The sequence below is a fragment of the Leuresthes tenuis genome, unplaced genomic scaffold (genome assembly GCF_036924035.1).
Source record: "Leuresthes tenuis unplaced genomic scaffold, fLeuTen1.0.hap1 SCAF_96, whole genome shotgun sequence".
NCBI lineage: Eukaryota > Metazoa > Chordata > Actinopteri > Atheriniformes > Atherinopsidae > Leuresthes > Leuresthes tenuis.
Window position 1 is genome coordinate 161,541 of NW_027325450.1, and position 17,647 is coordinate 179,187.

At 41.8% G+C, this 17,647-nt stretch overlaps 2 non-coding genes across 2 annotated transcripts; both read left to right on the top strand.

The window, feature by feature from the left end:
* The first annotated feature begins 14,767 nt into the window (after positions 1–14,767).
* Positions 14,768–14,881, top strand: LOC140286488 (U5 spliceosomal RNA). The gene has a single exon (XR_011911289.1). It is a non-coding gene; the product is annotated as a U5 spliceosomal RNA (small nuclear RNA).
* Positions 14,882–15,189: 308 nt separating this feature from the next.
* On the top strand, positions 15,190–15,373 carry LOC140286483 (U2 spliceosomal RNA). The gene has a single exon (XR_011911285.1). It is a non-coding gene; the product is annotated as a U2 spliceosomal RNA (small nuclear RNA).
* Positions 15,374–17,647: the final 2,274 nt, after the last annotated feature.

A 17,647-nucleotide genomic window follows, 5' to 3' on the forward strand; every position in this document is an offset into this window, starting at 1 on the left:
GGTGTGATAGAACACTAAAAGGTGGAGCGGAAGTGTTCGGCTGCAAGAAGGTGTGAATGTCCGACTATATTTGGTGAAAAGCAGGTGAAGCAAGGTCTGAATGCCCAACCTTACATCATCAAAAGCGAGATCAGAGGTGTTTGGCTGCAAGAAGGCCATAGTTTGCCAAAAGCGGGTAAGGTTCGAATGTCCGACTAAATATCAACAAAATTTGGGGCAGAGGTCTTCGGATGCAAGTGGGTGTGAATATCCAACCATACAAGTATGGTGGAGAGGAAGCTGTGAATAGCCGACCATAGTTTGGAAAAAGCGGGTAAGAAAAGGTTTGAATACCCGAACATATACCATCAAAAGAGGGAGCGGAGGTGTTCCGCTGTACGAAGGTGTGAATGTCCGACCATAGTTGGTAAGAAGCGGGTAAGAAAAGGTTAAAATACCCGACTGTACACAATCAATAGCGGGAGCGGATGTGTTCGGCTACAAGAAGGTGTGAAAGTCCGACCATGGTTTGTAAAAAGCGGGTAAGAAAAGGTGCGAATGTCCGACAATGTATGATCAAAAGAGAGAGCGGAGGTTTTCGGATATAAGAAGGTTTGAATGTCCCACCATAGTTTGTAAAAAGCGGGTAAGAAAAGGTTCGAATGCCCGACTATACACCATCAAAAGCGGGAGCAGAGGTGTTCCGCTGTAAGACGGTGTGAATGTCCGACCATAGTTGGTAAAAAGCGGGTAAGAAAAGGTTAAAATACCCGACTGTACACAATCAATAGCGGGAGCGGAGTTGTTCGGCTACAAGAAGGTGTGAAAGTCCGACCATGGTTTGTAAAAACCGGGAAGAAAAGGCTCGAAAGCCCGACTATACACCATCAAAAAGAAGGTTTGAATGTCCATCAATAATTGCTTTAAAACAAGAAAGTAAATTTTCGAACATCAAACCGTACATGATCATAAGCGGGAGAGGAGGTGTTCCGCTCTAAGACGGTGTGAATGTCCGACAATAGTTGGTAAAAAGCGGGTAAGAAAAGGTTAAAATACCCGACTGTACACAATCAATAGCGGGAGCGGAGGTTTTCGGCTACTAAAAGGTGTGAAAGTCCGATCCTGGTTTGTAAAAAGCGGGTAAGAAAAGGTTCGAATGCCCGAACATACACCATCAAAAGAGGGAGCGGAGGTGTTCGGCTGTAAGACGGTGTGAATGTCCGATCATAGTTGGTAAAAAGCAGGTAAGAAAAGGTTAAAATACCCGACTGTACACAATCAAAAGAGGGAGCGGAGTTGTTCAGCTAAGAGAAGGTGTGAAAGTCCGACCATGGTTTGTAAAAAGCGGGTAAGAAAAGGTTCGTATGCCCGAATATACACTATCAAAACCGGAAGCGTAGGTGTTCGGCTGCAAGAAGGTGTGAACGTCCGACCAAAGTTTGTAAAAAAGCAGTTAAGAAAAGGTTCGAATATCTAACCAAACATAATCAAAAGCGGATGAGAAGGTGTTCGACTGCAAGTAGGTGTGAATGTCAGAGAATAATTTGCAAAAAGCTGATGAGAAAGGGTGAGAATGCCCGACTATACACCATCAAATGCGGTAGCGGAGTTGTTCGGCCGTGAGTAGGTGTGATTCTCCAACCATAATTGCTGAAAAATGTGTTAGAAAAGGTAAGAATGCCTGTCCATACATCATCAAAAGCGGGAGAGGTGGTGTTCGGCTGCAAGTAGGTGTGAATGTCCATTAATAATTGCTTTAAAACATGAAAGAAAATTTTCGAATATCAAACCATACATGATCATTAGCAGGAGAGGAGGTGTTCAGCTGCAAGAAGGTGTGAATGTCCAGCCATAATTACTCACAAATGGGTAAGAAAAGGTACTATTGCCAGACCATATATGATCAAAACAGGGAGCGGAGGTGGTTCAGCTGCAAGAAGGTTTGAATGTCCGACTAAAGTTTGTAAAAAGCGGGTAAGACAAGGTGTGAATGCCCGACAATGTATGATCAAAAGAGGAGCGGAGGTTTTCGGCTGCAAGACGGTCTGAATGTCCACCCATAATTACTGAAAAATGGGTAAGAAAAGGTGCGAAAGCCCAACCGCACATGATCATAAGTGGATGAGAAGGTGTTCGACTGCAAGTAGGTGTGAATGTAAGATCATAATTTGTAAAAAGCGGGTAAGAAAAGGTAAGAATGCCCAACCATAAATTATCAAAAGCGGCAGCAGAGTTTTGGCTGGTATTTATCAATGTCTAGATAGATTTCAACAAAAAACAACGTTGTACTTTGCAGTAAAAGAAAGGGCAAATCAAAAGTTTTAGGAATCCGAGAATAAGCTTATTTTCATGAGTTCTGCACGATTTCGGATTTTATGTATAAAATGAATTTCTTCACGCAAACTAAGTTAACACTGCTTTGTCCTTCATATGTACCCATTTCTACATATATTTCAAGCATAAACTTCCTCATATTACCCTGAATGAGAAAGAGCCACACTTGTGATTAAGCCATACCTCCCTTTTGAGGAGTTCTGCATGATTTGGGATTTTATCTATAAAATTAATTCCTTCACTCAAACTATGTTAAAACGGCTTTTACCTTCATATTTATCAATGTCTCGATAGATTTAAACAAAAAAACAACGTTGTACTTTGCAATAAAAGAAAGAGCAAATCAAAAGTTTTAGGAATCCGAGAATAAGCTTATTTTCATGAGTTCTGCACGATTTCGGATTTTATGTATAAAATGAATTCATTCACTCAAACCAAGTTAAAACTGCTTTTTCCTTCATATTTATCAATGTCTAGATCGACTTCAACAAAGAACAACATTGTATTTTGCAGTAGAAGAAAGAGCAAAACTGAAGGATCAGGAATCCGAGAATAAGCTTCTTTTCATACGTTCTGCATGATTTGGGATTTTATGTATAAAATGAATTCCTTCACTCAAACTAAGTTAACACTGCTTTGTCCTTCATATGTACCCATTTCTACATATATTTCAAGCATAAACTTCCTCATACTACCCTGAATGAGAAAGAACCACACTTGTGATTAAGCCATACGCCCCTTTTGAGGAGTTCTGCATGATTTGGGATTTTATCTATAAAATCAATTCCTTCACTCAAACTATGTTAAAACGGCTTTTACCTTCATATTTATCAATGTCTCGATAGATTTAAACAAAAAACAACGTTGTACTTTGCAGTAAAAGAAAGAGCCAATCAAAAGTTTTAGGAATCCGAGAATAAGCTTATTTTCATGAGTTCTGCACGATTTCGGATTTTATGTATAAAATGAATTCATTCACTCAAACCAAGTTAAAACAGCTTTTTCCTTCATATTTATCAATGTCTAGATCGACTTCAACAAAGAACAACATTGTATTTTGCAGTAGAAGAAAGAGCAACACTGAAGGATCAGGAATCCGAGAATAAGCTTATTTTCTTATGGGCAAGTGGGAACTGCTTTGTCCTTCATATTTATCAATGTGTAGATGGATTTCAACTTCTTCTACTGCAAAGTCCAATGTTTTTCTTTGTTGAAGTCGATCTAGACATTGATGAATATGGAAGGACAAAGCAGTTTTAACTTGGTTTGAGCAAAGCAATTCATTTTATAGCAAAATCCGAAATCGTGCAGAACTCATGAAAGCAGGCTTATACTCGGATTCCTGAAACTTAAGATTTGCTCTTTCTTTTACTGCAAAGTACAACGTTGTTTTTTTGTTTAAATATGTCTAGACATGGTAAATATGAAGGACAAATCAGTTTTAACATAGTTTGAGTGAAGTAATGCATTTTATAAGCAAAATCCCAAATCATGCGGAACTCACGAAATGCTTTTTCTCGCTTTTCACTGCTTTTTACAAACTTTGGTTGGACGTTCACACCTTCTTGCATCCGAACACCTCCGCTTCCGCTTTTGATGATGTATATTCGGGCATTCGAACCTTTTATTACCCGCTTTTTACAAACCATTGTCGGACTTTCACACCTTCTTGCAGCCGAACACCACCTCTCCCGCTTTTGATGATGTATGGTCCAGTATTCTTACCTTTTCTAACACATTTTTCAGCAATTATGGTCGGACAATCACACCTACTCACAGCTGGACACCTCCGCTCCCGCTTTTGATCATACAATGTCGGGACATCGCTCCTTGTCTTACCAGCTTTTTACAAACTTTAGTCGAACATTCACACCTTCTTGCAGCTGAACACCTCCGCTCCCGCTTTTGATGATGGATAGTCGGGCTTTCGAGCCTTTTCTTACCCGGTTTTTACAAATTATGGTTGGACATTCAGACCTTGCAGCCGAACACCTCCGCTCTCTCTTTTGATCATACATTGTTGGGCATTCGCACCTTGTCTTACCCGCTTTTTACAAACTATAGTCAGACATTCACACCTTGCAGCTGAACCTCCGCTCCCTGTTTTGATCAAGTATGGTCTGGCAATACTACCTTTACTTCCCCCGTTTGTGAGTAATTATGGCTGGACATTCACACCTACTTGCAGTCGAACTGCTCTGCTACCGCTTTTGATTATGTTTGGTTTGGATATTCGAACCTTTTCTTAACTGCTTTTTACAAACCATGGTCGGACTTTCACACCTTCTTGTAGCCGAACAACTCCGCTCCCGCTATTGATTGTGTACAGTCGGGTAATTTAACCTTTTCTTACCCGCTTTTTACCAACTATGGTCGGACATTCACACCGTCTTACAGCGGAACACCTCCACTCCCGCTTTTTATGGTGTGTAGTCGGGCATTCGAACCTTTTCTTACCCGCTATTTACAAACTATGGTACGACATTCAAACCTTCGTGTATCCGAAAACTCCGCTCTCTCTTTTGATCATACATTGTCGGACATTCGCACCTTTTCTTACCCGCTTTTTACAAACCATGGTCGGACTGTCACACCTTCTTGTAGCCGAACACATCCGCTCCCTCTTTTGATTGTGTACAGTCGGGTATTTTAACCTTTTCTTACCCGCTTTTTACCAAGTATGGTCAGACATTCACACCTTCGTACAGCGGAACACCTCCGCTCCCTCTTTTGATGGTGTATGTTCGGGCATTCAAACCTTTTCTTACCCGCTTTTTACAAACCATGGTCGGACTTTCACACCTTCTTGTAGCCGAACAACTCCGCTCCCGCTATTGATTGTGTACAGTCGGGTATTTTAACTTTTCTTACCCGCTTTTTACCAACTATGGTTGGACATTCACACCGTCTTACAGCGGAACACCTCCGCTCCCGCTTTTTATGGTGTATAGTCGGGCATTCGAACCTTTTCTTACCCGCTATTTACAAACTATGGTAGGATATTCAAACCTTCGTGTATCCGAAAACCTCCGCTCTCTCTTTTGATCATACATTGTCGGACATTCGCACCTTTTCTTACCCGCTTTTTACAAACCATGGTCGGACTTTCACACCTTTTAGTAGCCGAACAACTCCGCTCCCGCTATTGATTGTGTACAGTCGGGTATTTTAACCTTTTCTTACCCGCTTTTTACCAACTATGGTTGGACATTCACACCTTCTTACAGCAGAACACCTCCGCTCCCTGTTTTGATTATGTATGGTTTGACATTCGCACCTTCTCTCACCCGCCTTTTACTATGGTCGGCCATTCACAGCTTCCTCTCCACCATACTTGTATGGTGGGATATTCACACCCACTTGCATCCGAAGACCTCCGCCCCCACTTTTGTTGATATTTAGTCGGTCATTCGCACCTTACCCGCTTTTGGCAAACTATGGCCTTCTTGCAGCCAAACACCTCTGATCTCGCTTTTGATGATGTAAGGTTGGGCATTCAGACCTTGCTTCACCTGCTTTTCACCAAATATAGTCGGACATTCACACCTTCTTGCAGCCGAACACTTCCTCTCCACCTTTTAGTGTTCTATCACACCTTTTTTTCACCGCATTTTATACATTATGGTTGGAAATTTTCAACCACTCTCATCCGAAGACCTCTCCTCCCGCTTTTGTTAATATATTTGAACTTTAGTCGGACATTCAAACCTTCTTGCAGCTGAACCACCTCCGCTCCCTGTTTTGATCATATATGGTCTGGCAATACTACCTTTTCTTACCCGTTTGTGAGTAATTATGGCTGGACATTCACACCTACTTGCAGCCGAACACAACCTCTCTCGCTTTTGATGATGTATGGACCGGCATTCTTACCTTTTCTAACACATTTTTCAGCAATTATGGTTGGAGATTCACACCTACTCACAGCCGAACAACTCCGCTCCCGCATTTGATGGTGTATAGTCGGGCATTCTCACCCTTTCTCATCAGCTTTTTGCAAATTATGATCTGACATTCACACCTACTTGCAGTCGAACAGCTCTGCTCCCGATTTTGATTATGTATGGTTGGATATTCGAACCTTTTCTTAACTGCTTTTTACAAACTTTGGTTGGACGTTCACACCTTCTTGTAGCCGAACACATGCACTCCTTCTTTTGATGATGTATGGTTGGGCATTCGCACCTTTTTTTTACCCATTTTTCAGGTATTATGGGTGGACATTCACACCTTCTTGCAGCTGAACACCTCCTCTCCCACTTATGATCATGTGTGGTTTGATTTTCGAAAATTTTCTTTCATGTTTTCTAGCAATTATTGATGGACATGTAGACCTTCTTGCAGCTGAACACCACCTCTCCCGATTTTGATGATGTATGGACCGGCATTTTTACATTTTCTAACACATTTTTCAGCAATTATGGTTGGAGATTCACACCTACTCACAGCCGAACAACTCCGCTCCCGCATTTGATGGTGTATAGTCGGGCATTCTCACCCTTTCTCATCAGCTTTTTGCAAATTATGATCTGACATTCACACCTACTTCCAGTCGAACAGCTCTGCTCCCGCTTTTGATTATGTTTGGTTAGATATTCGAACCTTTTCTTAACTGCTTTTTACAAACTTTGGTCGGACGTTCACAATATCTTGCAGCCGAACACCTCCGCTTCCGCTTTTGATGGTGTACAGTCGGGAATTTTAACCTTTTCTTACCCGCTTTTTACCAAGTATGGTCGGAAATTCACACCTTCGTACAGCGGAACACCTCCGCTCCCTCTATTGATGGTGTATGTTCGGGCATTCAAACCTTTTCTTACCCGCTTTTTCCAAACTATGGTCGGCTATTCACAGCTTCCTCTCCACCATACTTGTATGGTGGGATATTCACACCCACTTGCATCCGAAAACCTCCGCCCCAAATTTTGTTGATATTTAGTCGGACATTCGCACCTTACCCGCATTTTGCAAACTATGGCCTTCTTGCAGCCAAACAACTCTGATCTTAATTTTGATGATGTAAGGTTGGGCATTCAGACCTTGCTTCACCTGCTTTTCACCAAATATAGTCGGACATTCACACCTTCTTGCAGCCGAACACTTCCGCTCCACCTTTTAGTGTTCTATCACACCTTTTTTTTCACCGCATTTTATACATTATGGTTGGAAATTTTCAACCACTTTCATCCGAAGACCTCTCCTCCCGCTTTTGTTAATATATTTGAACTTTAGTTTGACATTCAAACCTTCTTGCAGCTGAACCTCCTCCGCTCCCGGTTTTGATCATATATGGTCTGGCAATACTACCTTTTCTTACCCGTTTGTGAGTAATTATGGCTGGACATTCACACCTACTTGCAGCCGAACACAACCTCTCTCGCTTTTGATGATGTATGGACCGGCATTTTTACCTTTTCTAACACATTTTTCAGCAATTATGGTCGGAGATTCACACCTACTCACAGCCGAACAACTCCGCTCCCGCATTTGATGATGTATAGTCGGGCATTCTCACCCTTTCTCATCAGCTTTTTGCAAATTATGATCTGACATTCACACCTACTTGCAGTCGAACAGCTCTGCTCCCGATTTTGATTATGTATGGTTGGATATTCGAACCTTTTCTTAACTGCTTTTTACAAACTTTGGTTGGACGTTCACACCTTCTTGTAGCCGAACACATGCACTCCTTCTTTTGATGATGTATGGTTGGGCATTCGCACCTTTTTTTTACCCATTTTTCAGGTATTATGGGTGGACATTCACACCTTCTTGCAGCTGAACACCTCCTCTCCCACTTATGATCATGTGTGGTTTGATTTTCGAAAATTTTCTTTCATGTTTTCTAGCAATTATTGATGGACATGTAGACCTTCTTGCAGCTGAACACCACCTCTCCCGATTTTGATGATGTATGGACCGGCATTTTTACATTTTCTAACACATTTTTCAGCAATTATGGTTGGAGATTCACACCTACTCACAGCCGAACAACTCCGCTCCCGCATTTGATGGTGTATAGTCGGGCATTCTCACCCTTTCTCATCAGCTTTTTGCAAATTATGATCTGACATTCACACCTACTTCCAGTCGAACAGCTCTGCTCCCGCTTTTGATTATGTTTGGTTAGATATTCGAACCTTTTCTTAACTGCTTTTTACAAACTTTGGTCGGACGTTCACAATATCTTGCAGCCGAACACCTCCGCTTCCGCTTTTGATGGTGTACAGTCGGGAATTTTAACCTTTTCTTACCCGCTTTTTACCAAGTATGGTCGGACATTCACACCTTCGTACAGCGGAACACCTCCGCTCCCTCTATTGATGGTGTATGTTCGGGCATTCAAACCTTTTCTTACCCGCTTTTTCCAAACTATGGTCGGCTATTCACAGCTTCCTCTCCACCATACTTGTATGGTGGGATATTCACACCCACTTGCATCCGAAAACCTCCGCCCCAAATTTTGTTGATATTTAGTCGGACATTCGCACCTTACCCGCATTTTGCAAACTATGGCCTTCTTGCAGCCAAACAACTCTGATCTTAATTTTGATGATGTAAGGTTCGGCATTCAGACCTTGCTTCACCTGCTTTTCACCAAATATAGTCGGACATTCACACCTTCTTGCAGCCGAACACTTCCGCTCCACCTTTTAGTGTTCTATCACACCTTTTTTTTCACCGCATTTTATACATTATGGTTGGAAATTTTCAACCACTTTCATCCGAAGACCTCTCCTCCCGCTTTTGTTAATATATTTGAACTTTAGTTTGACATTCAAACCTTCTTGCAGCTGAACCTCCTCCGCTCCCGGTTTTGATCATATATGGTCTGGCAATACTACCTTTTCTTACCCGTTTGTGAGTAATTATGGCTGGACATTCACACCTACTTGCAGCCGAACACAACCTCTCTCGCTTTTGATGATGTATGGACCGGCATTTTTACCTTTTCTAACACATTTTTCAGCAATTATGGTCGGAGATTCACACCTACTCACAGCCGAACAACTCCGCTCCCGCATTTGATGATGTATAGTCGGGCATTCTCACCCTTTCTCATCAGCTTTTTGCAAATTATGATCTGACATTCACACCTACTTGCAGTCGAACAGCTCTGCTCCCGATTTTGATTATGTATGGTTGGATATTCGAACCTTTTCTTAACTGCTTTTTACAAACTTTGGTTGGACGTTCACACCTTCTTGTAGCCGAACACATGCACTCCTTCTTTTGATGATGTATGGTTGGGCATTCGCACCTTTTTTTTACCCACTTTTCAGGTATTATGGGTGGACATTCACACCTTCTTGCAGCTGAACACCTCCTCTCCCACTTATGATCATGTGTGGTTTGATTTTCGAAAATTTTCTTTCATGTTTTCTAGCAATTATTGATGGACATTTAGACCTTCTTGCAGCTGAACACCACCTCTCCCGATTTTGATGATGTATGGACCGGCATTTTTACCTTTTTTAACACATTTTTCAGCAATTATGGTTGGAGATTCACACCTACTCACAGCCGAACAACTCCGCTCCCGCATTTGATGGTGTATAGTCGGGCATTCTCACCCTTTCTCATCAGCTTTTTGCAAATTATGATCTGACATTCACACCTACTTCCAGTCGAACAGCTCTGCTCCCGCTTTTGATTATGTTTGGTTAGATATTCGAACCTTTTCTTAACTGCTTTTTACAAACTTTGGTCGGACGTTCACAATATCTTGCAGCCGAACACCTCCGCTTCCGCTTTTGATGGTGTACAGTCGGGAATTTTAACCTTTTCTTACCCGCTTTTTACCAAGTATGGTCGGACATTCACACCTTCGTACAGCGGAACACCTCCGCTCCCTCTATTGATGGTGTATGTTCGGGCATTCAAACCTTTTCTTACCCGCTTTTTCCAAACTATGGTCGGCTATTCACAGCTTCCTCTCCACCATACTTGTATGGTGGGATATTCACACCCACTTGCATCCGAAAACCTCCGCCCCAAATTTTGTTGATATTTAGTCGGACATTCGCACCTTACCCGCATTTTGCAAACTATGGCCTTCTTGCAGCCAAACAACTCTGATCTTAATTTTGATGATGTAAGGTTGGGCATTCAGACCTTGCTTCACCTGCTTTTCACCAAATATAGTCGGACATTCACACCTTCTTGCAGCCGAACACTTCCGCTCCACCTTTTAGTGTTCTATCACACCTTTTTTTTCACCGCATTTTATACATTATGGTTGGAAATTTTCAACCACTTTCATCTGAAGACCTCTCCTCCCGCTTTTGTTAATATATTTGAACTTTAGTTTGACATTCAAACCTTCTTGCAGCTGAACCTCCTCCGCTCCCTGTTTTGATCATATATGGTCTGGCAATACTACCTTTTCTTACCCGTTTGTGAGTAATTATGGCTGGACATTCACACCTACTTGCAGCCGAACACAACCTCTCTCGCTTTTGATGATGTATGGACCGGCATTTTTACCTTTTCTAACACATTTTTCAGCAATTATGGTCGGAGATTCACACCTACTCACAGCCGAACAACTCCGCTCCCGCATTTGATGATGTATAGTCGGGCATTCTCACCCTTTCTCATCAGCTTTTTGCAAATTATGATCTGACATTCACACCTACTTGCAGTCGAACAGCTCTGCTCCCGCTTTTGATTATGTTTGGTTGGATATTCGAACCTTTTCTTAACTTCTTTTTACATATTTTGGTTGGACGTTCACACCTTCTTGTAGCCGAACACTTCCACTCCTGCTTTTGATGATGTATGGTTGGGCATTCACACCTTTTTTTTGCCCATTTTTCAGGAATTATGGGTGGACATTCACACCTTGCAGCTGAACACCTCCTATCCCACTTATGATCATGTGCGGTTTGATTTTCGAAAAGTTTCTTTCATGTTTTCTAGCAATTATTGATGGACATGTAGACCTTCTTGCAGCTGAACACCTCCGCTCCCGCTTTTGATCATACATTGTCAGGCATTCGCACCTTGTCTTACCCACTTTTTACAAACTTTAGTCGAACAATCACACCTTTTTGCAGCCGAACACCACCTCTACCGCTTTTGATGATGTATGGTCCAGCATTCTTACCTTTTCTAACACATTCTTCAGCAATTATGGTCGGACATTCACACCTACTCAGAGCCGAACACTTCCGCTCCCGCATTTGATGGTCTATAGTCGGGCATTCTAAAGCGGAAAAGACTCATTCTTATGTTTGGTTAGATATTCGAACCTTTTCTTAACTGCTTTTTACAAACTTTGGTCGGACGTTCACAATATCTTGCAGCCGAACACCTCCGCTTCCGCTTTTGATGGTGTATATTCGGGCATACGAACCTTTTCTTACCCGCTTTTTACAAACCAAGGTCGGACTTTCACACCTTCTCTTTGCTGAACAACTCCGCTCCCTCTTTTGATTGTGTACAGTCTGGTAATTTAACCTTTTCTTACCCGCTTTTTACCATCTATGGTCGGACATTCACACCGTCTTACAGCGGAACACCTCCGCTCCCTCTTTTGATGATGTATGGTTAGGCATTCGCACCTTTTCTTACCCATTTTTCAGTAATTATGGGTAGACATTCACACCTTCTTGCAGCTGAACACCTCCTCTCCTGCTTAAGATCATGTGCAGTTTGATATTCGAAAATTTTCTTTCATGTTTTCTAGCAATTATTGATGGACATTCAGACCGTCTTGCAGCTGAACACCTCCGCTCCCACTTTTGATGGTGTATAGTCGGGCTTTCGAGCCTTTTCTTCCCCGGTTTTTACAAATTATGGTTGGACATTCAGACCTTCTTGCAGCCGAAAACCTCCACTCCCTCTTTTGATCATACATTGTCGGGCATTCGCACCTTTTCTTACCCGCTTTTTACAAACCATGGTCGGACTTTCACACCTTCTTACAGCAGAACACCTCCGCTCCCTGTTTTGATTATGTATGGTTTGACATTCGCACCTTCTCTCACCCGCCTTTTACTATGGTCGGCCATTCACAGCTTCCTCTCCACCATACTTGTATGGTGGGATATTCACACCCACTTGCATCCGAAGACCTCCGCCCCCACTTTTGTTGATATTTAGTCGGTCATTCGCACCTTACCCGCTTTTGGCAAACTATGGCCTTCTTGCAGCCAAACACCTCTGATCTCGCTTTTGATGATGTAAGGTTGGGCATTCAGACCTTGCTTCACCTGCTTTTCACCAAATATAGTCGGACATTCACACCTTCTTGCAGCCGAACACTTCCGCTTTTAGTGTTCTATGAGGCATTCACATATTTTTTTTCACCGTATTTTATAGATTATGGTTGGAAATTCTCACCCACTCTCATCCGAAGACCTCTCCTCCCGCTTTTGTTAATATATAGTCGGGCATTCGAACCTTTTCTTACCCGCTTTTTACAAATTATGGTCGAACATTCACACCTACTTGCAGCTGAATACTTCCGCTCCACCTTTTAGGTATGTATGGTTGGCATTTGCACCTCTTTTTATACTGATTGCTGAAGATTAAGTTGTTCTTTCTCAAACTACAAATTTTTTTTAATTGTTGAAACTTGATTTGAAGTGGATAAATAAGGAGGACAAACAGTTTTAAGTCAGGCTGATAGAAGGAATTCATTTTATAGCAAAATCTGTATTTCGTCATATGTCGAGAGATGCTTATTGCTGAAGAAGTTCTTTCTCATCTTTCTCACAAAGCAGTCTTAACTTGGTTTGAGTTAATGAATTCGTTTTATAGGAGAATCCGAATTCGTGCATAACTCATAAAATAGAGCTTATTTTCGGATTCCTGAAGAATGAGTCTGGTTCTTTCTCATAATACAAAGTTTGTTGTTTATTGTTGAAACTTCATCAGAAGTGAAGAAATAAATGAATGCCTATCAACAAATGTGGGATCTAAACTCTAGTGCTTCCTCTAAAATAATTTCCTTTCTCAATTTAGAAATGTGTGTGTGTAAGTCACAACACCCGTGACACCAAAACGGCTTTCTTTTCTCTACACTCTGCACTATGAGCACACACACCAAATCAGAAAGGCTTTTTTCTCTCTTTTCTACGTTATGGACTGTGGGGACACAAAACCGCTCTCTCTCTTTTTTTTTTTTTATCGTGTGCCAGGGCGTTGTCTCACGTATTAGATTATGCTTAAGATACGAATGGGTTTATCAGTCACATCAGAATCCATACATACTGATCCTCCTGTAATAAAATGGTCGGATCTTATCAAACACACTTTGTTTCTTGTGACAATCAAGTCAGCGAAACAGCGTATACACGTCAAGACACTGAATCAAGTTTGCCACAAGAACTCATAAGTTTGGCAGTATTGCTCTGCCGTCAGCAATCATACACCCATTTTATTTTCGTGAGACATGTGCAAGCACCTGTTCATCTACTGTTCTATCACTATGAATTAGTGATCTATTATCAATAAGGATACTTCTACAAGGACTTCTTATGTTGTCAGTTGGTATATATGAATAAGTGGGTAGCTACTGACAAGCATTAAGCATGTCACACAGCCCAAACATATAACATTTCAGGACACACCACACAGTTAACAACCACAGTGAAGCGTGTCAAAGCCCAAACATGTAACATTCAAGAGGACACTTACACAACACATTCAAATCAAACAGGCAGACAACATACAAGAACATATACCCCAGCCGGCATTGCTCCCTGCCTATTTTCGTACAGCACACTATGTGTGCGCACACCTTTATTCACAAACTCTTCAACTTATACTCTTTTACCGAAGCTGCTACAGCTCGATTGGCCGAATACCCTTTGATCCTATTTCAGTGAATTTGACATCTGCCTTACATATAACAGATTAGCGGTTTAGCAGTTTTAATTTAGTTTGAGTGAAGGAATTCATTTTATAGCAAAATCCGAAATCGTGAAGAACTCATGAAAGTAAGCTTATTCTCGGATTCCTGAAACTTTAGATTTGCTCTTTCTTTTACTGCAAAGTACAACGTTGTTTTTTTTGTTTAAATCTTTCTAGACATGGTAAATATTAAGGACAAAGCAGTTTTCACATAGTTTGAGTGAAGGAATTCATTTTATAGATAAAATCCCAAGAGTCTGCTGAGAAAAGAGAGTGAATGCGAAGTAGACTTTAACACGGCTATGGGAGCGAGCCGAGTGTGGGCTAACCGGGAGAATTGCTTGAAAGAAACGCGACACCGAATGAGCGGTCAGAACAAAGCCTCAATACGGGATTCTCGTGGTGTTTTTGTTGCTGCCTTGTCTTTTGCATAGAGTAAAAGACAAGGCAGCCATCGAATAGGGCCCGATTGTTCCTACTTGGTCAGCCGAGGAGCAAGGGGGGGGGGGCGTTTCAACCAAGCAACGTTCACCATGGGGAAGGTGGCTATACCAACTAGCCTGATGCCCTGCTCCCGCAGTGACGGATAATTGTACTCTGGTTTCTCTTCATAACATACAAGTCTTTCGCCTTTTACTAAAGACTTCCGTGGAGAGCAGCACTAATGAGTTGTTTCTATTATTGGCAGGCTTTACCTTTGCGGGTGAAGCCCTTTCTGTCTGTGCAAAAGAAATCTTGCTACTTTGCAGAGTGACTTCTCTGAGTAGAGTCGCCTTACTTGTTGCGACTGTGCCGATGTTCGAAGCTGGAGTGCAAAGTTGTTGCTTGAATGGTGCTTGCTGGAGCATGCGGGAGTGCAAAGTTATACCATTTAAAAGGGCTGAAGAGTGCTCAGTGCAGCGGGTGGGCGGAGGTGCAACGTGACACTCTGGCCACCTATGGCCATAAAAAGAACATTGCTACAAGTGCGCATTGTGCCAGCAAGGGCCCTCGGACCTGAAACAGTGGACAGTTATCGCTTCTCGGCCTTTTGGCTAAGATCAAGTGTAGTATCTGTTCTTATCAGTTTAATATGTCCTCTATACGAGGACAACATATTAAATGGATTTTTAAGAATAGGAGTTGAAAAAGAAGCTTGCTCCGTTCACTCCAAGCCTCGACCCGGTACTGCAGTGCCGCTGGGAACGGTGCGCTCTCCTCTGCTCTTGTGAAAAAGCAAACAGCGGTGCAGGATGGAAGTTTCAGGGAGCCCAAGATGAAACTTTCTTTTAATCTGCTGAGAAAAGAGAGTGAATGCGAAGTGGACTTTAACACGGCTCTGGGAGCGAGCCGAGTGCGGGCTAACCGGGAGAATTGCTTGAAAGAAACGCGACACCGAATGAGTGGTCAGAACAAAGCCTCAATACGGTGTTCCCGTGGTGTTTGTGGCTGCCTTGTCTTTTGCACAGAGTAAAAGACAAGGCAGCCATCGAATAGATTGTTTCTACTTGGTCAGCCGAGGAGCAGGGGGGGGGGGGGGCAAGCGTCTCAACCAAGCAAAGCTCACCAAGTAGGAACAATCGGGCCCTTTTCGATGGCTGCAACACCTGAAAGAGATATTGATGCGAGACCCGATCAAATGCTTTTTCAAAGTCTAAATTTAAGATGACAAGCCGGGTGTTTCTGTCTCTAGCGTAATCAATGATGTCTCGAATCAGTACGAGGCTGTCGGTGAGTTGTCTCCCTGAGATGGCACAAGTTTGGTCTGGGTGAATTACCTCCTCTAAAACAGAGGACATCCGTGTCGCTAAAACCTTGCTAAAAAGTTTACAGTCAAAGTTTAAAAGTGTGATGGGCCTCCAATTCTTTAGTTCAGTCTTATCATTTTTTTTATAAAGTAGAGTCACTATTCCCACTCTAAAACTGTCAGGCAGTCGGTCGAGTTTTTCAAAATCTTTAAAAACATCTAAAATGTCTGATGATAAAAGGTCCCAATAGGTCAGATAGAATTCTGCAGGAAGCCCGTCTAAACCCGGAGCTCGACTTCTCTTAAAACCTGTTAGGCATTTTTTTAACTCTAAAGCAGTAAAATTCTGTGTCAAGTGTGCATTCTCTTTTACGGTTTTGTCAACGAATTTTAAGATTTCTGCCGATGTTTCCAAGTGCACTGGTTTCTCTTTGTACATGTTACTATAAAAGGTATGTACAGTTTCAATCATCTCTTGTGTGGATTTTGTTAAAAACCCATCTTCTCTTTTTAGATTTTGAATACACTCCTTTTTATTTATAACTTTCTTTATTTTTCACCTTCCTCAATTTCCTGCTCCCTGCTTCTTACAAAAATTCCTTTACTCTTTATTTCTGCTGAAACTGACATTTCCTTTTTGACATCTTTGATTTCTTCTTTAAAGTCTATGCCACACTGATTTAGTTTAAAGTAGCGCTGTAAGCGTTTATGTAGTCCCATCATACATCTATTCTCTTTCCTTTTTTTACGTTTACCTTGCTGTTTAAAAAAAGTCTGGGTCGTTTCCTTCACCATTTCCCACCATTGTGCATGTGTTTCGTAGAGGTCTTGAAGGGTCTGCCACTCTTTATAACATTCCCTGTACTGACTGACTATGATTTCATCCTCCAACAGGGAACAGTTGAGTTTCCACAGACCACTTCCTACCGTCACACCAGAAGGGGGTGAAAGGGTGCAGGAGAGCATAAGGTGGTCTGAAAAGAAAACAGGGGTTAATCTAACATCAGTGGGTGGGCAATCTCTAGTAAAGAAATAATCAATGCGAGAGGCTCTGGTGCCATCATGACTAAACCAGGTGAAGCCCTCCTCTCTGGGATGCATGGTTTTAAAACAGTCAGTAAGCTTAAAATCCCTGCATATGCCCTGAAGTAAAATCGAAGTCTTATCCACTTTAAAATCTACCCCTGCTCTTTTTCTATCTTTCCTGCTCAAGATACAGTTAAAACCCCCTCCTACAACTAAAGGTACTTGCCCTAGCATGTAAAGCTGTATATCTTCTAAAAGGTCATACCTTTCATTTTTTCCATTGAAACCATAAATATTTAAGAGGTTAAAGTCTTGCCCCATAAAATTCAAGTGTGCTAAAAGTGCCCGTCCGTCTCTCACCACTGTGCTACCTTTCACCAGAACATGCGGATTTTTAATTAGAATGGCCACACCATCATTTTTATTTTGATTTGAGCCACTCCATATCGATAAATGGGGCCACATTTCCTCCCATTGTCTATGGTTTTTTAAAAAAGGTAGTCCACATTCTTGTATTAAAAACACATCTGATTTTATGGAGTCTAAGAAGGATAAAATACTCTGGGCTCTTGTCTTTGATTTCACACTTCTCACATTTAGTGTTGAGAAGGTGAGAACCATTAAAAGCATAAAGGAAAGTAGGTATGTCATTTTCGTTTTTCTAAGTTATCAAAACAAATTACACACAGGTTATTTCTTGGGAAACTAGCTCTTCCTTCA